At 41.9% G+C, this 6,000-nt stretch overlaps 1 long non-coding RNA gene across 3 annotated transcripts; it reads left to right on the top strand.

The window, feature by feature from the left end:
* Positions 1 to 574: 574 nt before the first annotated feature.
* On the top strand, positions 575 to 5,834 carry LOC148221987 (uncharacterized). Of its 3 annotated transcripts, none has more exons than XR_015806994.1 (4): positions 575 to 805; positions 2,298 to 2,398; positions 3,422 to 3,495; positions 5,525 to 5,834. It is a non-coding gene; the product is annotated as an uncharacterized LOC148221987 (long non-coding RNA). The 3 variants fall into 3 exon arrangements; XR_015806995.1 differs by lacking the exon at positions 575 to 805 and adding an exon at positions 855 to 1,363; XR_015806993.1 differs by lacking the exon at positions 575 to 805 and having other exon boundaries at positions 1,410 to 2,398.
* Positions 5,835 to 6,000: the final 166 nt, after the last annotated feature.

Below are 6,000 nucleotides of genomic sequence, written 5' to 3'. Positions count from 1 at the left end.
ATTCAGTCCTTCATCCATTCATTGAGACTGGGATTTGTTTCCCTTACATCCATTTTGTTAGACCATACAGTCTATTTTACTCCCTTTCAAGAAGTAATATTTGATTCAAAATATTAATGAAAACTCAACTATTTAATGGCTACTTTTGCTGTTACCTTGATAAACACTGAGTTTTCCCCGTTCAACAGACTCGGTGCTGATGCTTCTACTTCTAAAAGATTATATTATTAAGGTTAAACTCTGATATTCATACCTCTTTACCTTTGTTTTTGAATGGTTTTCTAAATGCTTAACCTTTCTATTATAAAAATTTAATGACTAATAAATTCGATCTTTTAATTAAACCAGCACAAATAGGCAGCTGGCAGATGGTCATGGCAAGAAGGCAAATGACATCAAAAGCCCTGATAAACTGGGCTAAAGGGCTTTTTCTCTGAACCAAAAATCTCGTTTAAAAGATGTTCCATTTGAGTACAAGCTGATAGAAAATAATGAATAAATGTGTGAGATGATAGATAGTAATAAAAAGTTTTATAAAGGCATTTCAGCCTGCACTCTCAATGGGAATATTTGTGCAGCTCTTTGACTTCTGATGCTTTTACTGGAGTTGACTCTCTCCCAATTGTCTAAGTGATCTTCTATCGCAGCACAACCTCCACAAGCTTCTGACAGCAGATGGCATCTTCCTCCAAACTAGAAATCAAAAAGGGATTGCTACAGGAGGAAACAAAGTAGAAAGTTCATTGCCTTCTCTGCCAGTTTGCTGCTGTTGAGAAGGTCGCATCATGGATCAATGCTCATACAGGTTGGTGAAGCAGTCTTTTACTGGAGCTCTTACAGCTAGAAAGAGCCTGGATGCCTTTTAAATAATAGGGTTGAAACTTCAGTGGCTCACCAGCAGGAACAGTCAATTGTTTTGCAGCCACTGTACAACCTCACTGCCCACACAACTCTGCCATGAACAGGTCAGCATTTGGCTGCCTCCAGCCAAAATCTGTGGCAAAATTACTTAATATACATTAGATATCACTTAAAACTCCACCTAAAGTTGAGGAGTTCTGAGCTTTTGGATATGCTCGGGTTTTGGTTTTGTCCTTTACTTACAGCTCACGAGCTGTAAGCTGAACCACAATAGCTGCATTTGTCCATTATCCAAATCCAAAGAGAACAGCTTTTGTCTAAAGAAAGCTCAAAGGTCATTACAGTGTATGTTTATATCTATATAAAGAGGCTGAAGCTTTGCTTCCAGTCTGATGAAGGTCTACCATAATTTCCTGCAGCAGCATTAAGCTCTTGTGGCCACAGCACAAGTGTGACCAGAGCTTGCTCCGCTTTATTGACAGGATCTTTTTGGATTTGAGCTGTGAGTATATCCTCAAAGATAGAAGAAGTTAAGTGAATATCACTTATTTTCTTAATGTGATTTCAGCACAGCTGGCATGAAAGGTTATGGGATTAAATTACTTCTGTTGAACTCTGATATCTTAATTTGTTCCATAACAATCATAATAGAATTACTTGTTTTCTCCCTTACTGTAATGTACAAAGAGTGGGTCTGGGATTTGTTTTTTTTCTAAAAACCCTCTTGTAGCTTTGTCCTTGCAGCTGGGGCAGCAGCAGAGCAGCAGTAGCACCTGTGCACTCCCTGCATAACCCCACCAGAAGTAATTCAGAGAGTTAATGGTAATGAACAGATGTAAACAGAAAGCAAAAGAACAAACTATGTCATTAAACCACTTCTAATCTAATGCTTGTTGGTATTTCTGTAACCTCAAAATGAAATATTCTATTTTTCCTAGTTTTTTCCACAATCAATCAACTATTCCTGTGAACAGTTGAGTAGAAGTCTTGTCTCCAACCTTTTTCTTACAGCTGGGAAGATTTTGGCACTAAGGTCATCGATCTCAGCTAACACTGATGTGTTGGTCAAATTTTATTAAATTAATGAGACATACAAAAATTTGCACTTGGTAAATTGCTTCAGAGTCCAAGAATTGTAATTTTTGTGTGTGTGTGTGTATATGAAAAGCATTAACTCTGAAAGTTTAACAGATAAAAGACAGTTAATTAGTGCTATTAAAGAATCATGTGGGATCTTTTTTATGCCAAGTGTCTGGAGTCAAACATTAAGAGACTGCTCTCAAGCAGAAATATTTTAACTGTTGGAGTCTTGAGAGCTCTGATGGGCTTTAATAGTCCTGATCAGCCTCACCCGGGGTCCTGCCCACACCCTTCCCATGTGCACAGGAGACCATGTAAACCCAGTCCCAGAGACTTCTTCCTACCCTGTGTTGCAGGAATGCAGGTCTCCAGCTCAGTCACAGCCATGCTTGTGCTCAGCCGTGGGACTTAGGCCCCCCACCTGTGAACTGTCTTCCTGACCTTGGCCCTTTCTCAGGTAATACCTGATGGTCTGGGATTTTGCCTGACCTTTGATTACCATTGTGAGGCCTGTCCTGCTTGCTATGCTTGGCTTCGAGGAACTGCACTTTCTGGGAAGACAGGTGTGTTACTGTGGCTTAGGGGGCCATCAGCCTGCACTAACTGTACTTGTACCCTTGCCATTAAGGTAGGATCATATTGACTGCAATGTAGTTTGAATGAGAGCTGCTAGTAAACCATAGTGCTCTGCCAGCTGATATGAACCACCTGAAAACTGGGAATGCTTTAAGCACCAATGTAGTGGTCAAAAGAACTGTTTCTACTGGCTTGAGGGAATGTTCACCTTTGACTTCAAAGGGTTGATTCTGTCTCTTCATTTAGACACAATATCTAAATTTTCAAGGTCAGGAAGGTATGGAGAGTTGGCACCATGTAGCATGTTTGTATAGCTTTCAGCAGCAATTGAAACTATTCTCTTGGCTATGACATGCAAAACAGATTTTCTCTAATGGCAGTCCTACCTCTTCATCTGCAGTAGCATTGATCTGTGTGCTGTCCCTCTGGTAAATAAATCTTCTGCCCATCCTAAGCACACCTGCAGCATCCAGCCCTTAGACAGAAGCCCACAATAATCTATGAGTTGACCATAGGGAGTATGAGGAGCAGCTAGAGGGGCTCAGCCTGGAGAAAAGGCATCTCAGAGAGGACTTTTTCTCTCTTCAGTTCCCAAAAAGGAACGTGGAGCCAGGTGGGGTTGGTCTTTTCTCCCACAGAACAAGGAGCGGGACAAGATTAAATGGCCTCAGTTTTCACCAGGGGAGGTTTAGATTTCCCACGAGGAAACATTTCTTTAGACACTGGCAGAAGCTGCCCAGGGCAGTGGTGGAGTCACTGTCCCTGGAGGGTTTTGAAAGGTGTCATTGTGGCCATGTTGAGGACACAGCTTAGTGGTGGGCTTGATTATCTCAAAAGTATTTACTAACTTAAAGAGTTCTGTTAGTCCAATGCAGAATGGACTTAATTATCTTCTCTTCCACAGGTTGAAAAACATAAAATGGCAGAAGAGGAGGATGGTGATGAAGAAGACAAGAAGAAACAACTGCAACTTCTAGGGTAACACTTTAATCAGTGTTGCTATCTCTAACGTTGGCAGTAATATGGAACACAGTAGGGAGTCCCTTAGAACTGCCAGTGGTTTAATGGAGCAAATAATGGGTTTGCTAATAAATAATGATAATTACTGAGCTGCCGCTGTCCGTGGTTCTGGAGGTGTCACATGAGCCCCCAGGAACCAGCCACACCCCAGCCGTGATAGTCTCATTTATCTGGTCTTTGAAAACACCCGGTGCACACCCGGTGGGAAAGGCCTCGAGCTTCCTATGTAGTGTCAAGATTGGGAGGGCTTGGAATAGCTGAAAAAAACGTGAAAGATGCCTGTAGGGTGTCACGATCTGCCAACACAGGGAGGGGGTCATGATGGTTCAGTTTTGGATCTTGGAGGTGCAAAAGGCAAACAGCAGGGGACAAATCAGTTTACTCACAGCAACACATTTTTATTGAATGCTAACAACTCAGTTGCGATAGAGGGGAGAGATATAGGAAACAAAGTATAGAGAGAAAAGGAGGGGAATGGGGAAATAGCAACCAAGAGATGAGATGTCCTCATGGTCCTCAGCCAATAGATGGGTCTTCATCCGTGGGAAGTACTCAAGGGTCTTCTCCAGAGGGTCGCGCTTTTCTAGTCCTTTTCCAAAGCAAGTGGCTTCTGGCCAAGAGGTGGGAAGATTTATGGACCATTGTGAGGTGCTGCGAGAGGCAGGTGTGGACGTGCAGTACATGCAGTCTTCAGCTGGTACCACAACAGCACAGTCCTGTGAGCACAACACACCTGCACACAGTCACTTGGCAAGCATCCACTTCGGCCGGTCCAGAAAACCACTGTCCAGAGCCAATCTGGGTGGGGTTCCTCGGGGTCTTCTTGCAGCATTTGTAAGGCAAAAATGAGGGAAACTTCGGACCAACTCTTACACAGGGGTAGACAGAAAAATTAGTTTTTCTTCCTCCAGCATGTTTTTGTATTCCAAGTCTAAAAAAACCATCTTAATGTTTATAAAGTGTACTTGTGCTGGTTTGAAAGCAAAACCAGTGAGAGACTCCAAGTCAGTAATACAATTTAATAGGAAAAAGGAGAAAAATAAAAAACATGCAGTAATACAAAAGAAAAACCACTGACAGAGTCAGAATACAACCTGAAACCCTGTTAGTCAAGGGGTTGGTAGCAGTCCGTATAAATGGTGGCTGCAGTCCTCCTGGATGACAGATGTGGTTCCGTTGAAGCAGTGCTCCTGTAGGAGGTGCAGTTTTCCTCCGAAGGTCCAGCGATGATGTGGAAAAGGTCCGACTTTCCTCTGGGATCCAGTGGAAAGGGCTGCTTTTACGTCCCAAACCCCAGTTTTTTATCTGGGTAGGAAAGGCTTGGCTCCTGCCCCTGGCTGGGGCATCTCCCAATAGGATGATGTAATCTTATCAGTCACACAATAGGACTTAATGGCCCATTAACAGAATATATCTTCTGGAGGAAGGATGGGTTGTGGAAAGATAACGATGATCATCCCGCTGATTTATCAGATGGCACATTAGCAGAGGATATCTCCCACAGAGATAAGGATCACTACCCCTCCCACATTTCAACAGATGGTGATAGAATACACATTTTTGCATTGTACCCCATCACACTACTAAAAAAAAATACCTTAACCCTCCCCATATATATTTGCCATATCATTTGTCATAAATCTGTCAGCTGCAATTTTAGAAAGGTAAATGTGATAAATGTGATTTGTGCTAATTAAATTGTAACTATATTAGCAAAATTGTACTTAGATCAATAGAAGACAATTGTTACAGAGTGAGGGGGGAGATGGGTGAGACAGGGCAAAGGACATCTTCCAGATGTTGGGAGTCGAACAAGGATGTTGGAAGCAAATAGTAGAAGGACGTAGGTCTGATAAGTAGCATCTAGAAACAGAGTTTTAACCTTGAAATGGGCCCAAAATGGGACGATTCCAAGCATGGGATTTTATTAGAGTCTTGTTATGGAAAACTTCTGCTCAGTTACATAGTGCGCCTGTGCTACCTCCAGGTCACACCTCGGTCATTGAGGAAGATGATGAGCCTTCATCAGAAAAAAGACCCTCAAAAGGATGAGAGACTCCCTAACCCATTAGTAGAGCATGTGCCATACAACATAGTGACGTAGATTTTAGGAATATAAACTAGGAGGGGTTTTCTAGAAGCTTCTGTAGCATATAGTATATAAATAGGATTTTTTGCCTTGATGCTTTGGTACGTGAGGAGGGGTGAACCCCTCCCCATATTCCTGGGGGGTGGGGGCTCCCCCTCCCCAGTTGGTTTTGCTTATGCTTTACACGAACCTCAATTATACTAAATTACTTACTGCCAAATTTTGTATATTCTCAAATATACTTTAATTGTCATCTCCAATACTTTGCATTCATTTTGTTACTATTAAAAATTTGCTGCTACATTTAATCTTGTTGCTTGATAAATTGGAAAAATAGAATGTCATTCAGAACATTAAAATCGAGAAACTAACTC

Source organism: Sturnus vulgaris, chromosome 15 (assembly GCF_052056855.1).
Source record: "Sturnus vulgaris isolate bStuVul1 chromosome 15, bStuVul1.hap1, whole genome shotgun sequence".
Taxonomy (NCBI): domain Eukaryota; kingdom Metazoa; phylum Chordata; class Aves; order Passeriformes; family Sturnidae; genus Sturnus; species Sturnus vulgaris.
Note: the sequence above shows the minus strand (reverse complement) of the source record. Positions and strands in the feature narration are given on the sequence as shown.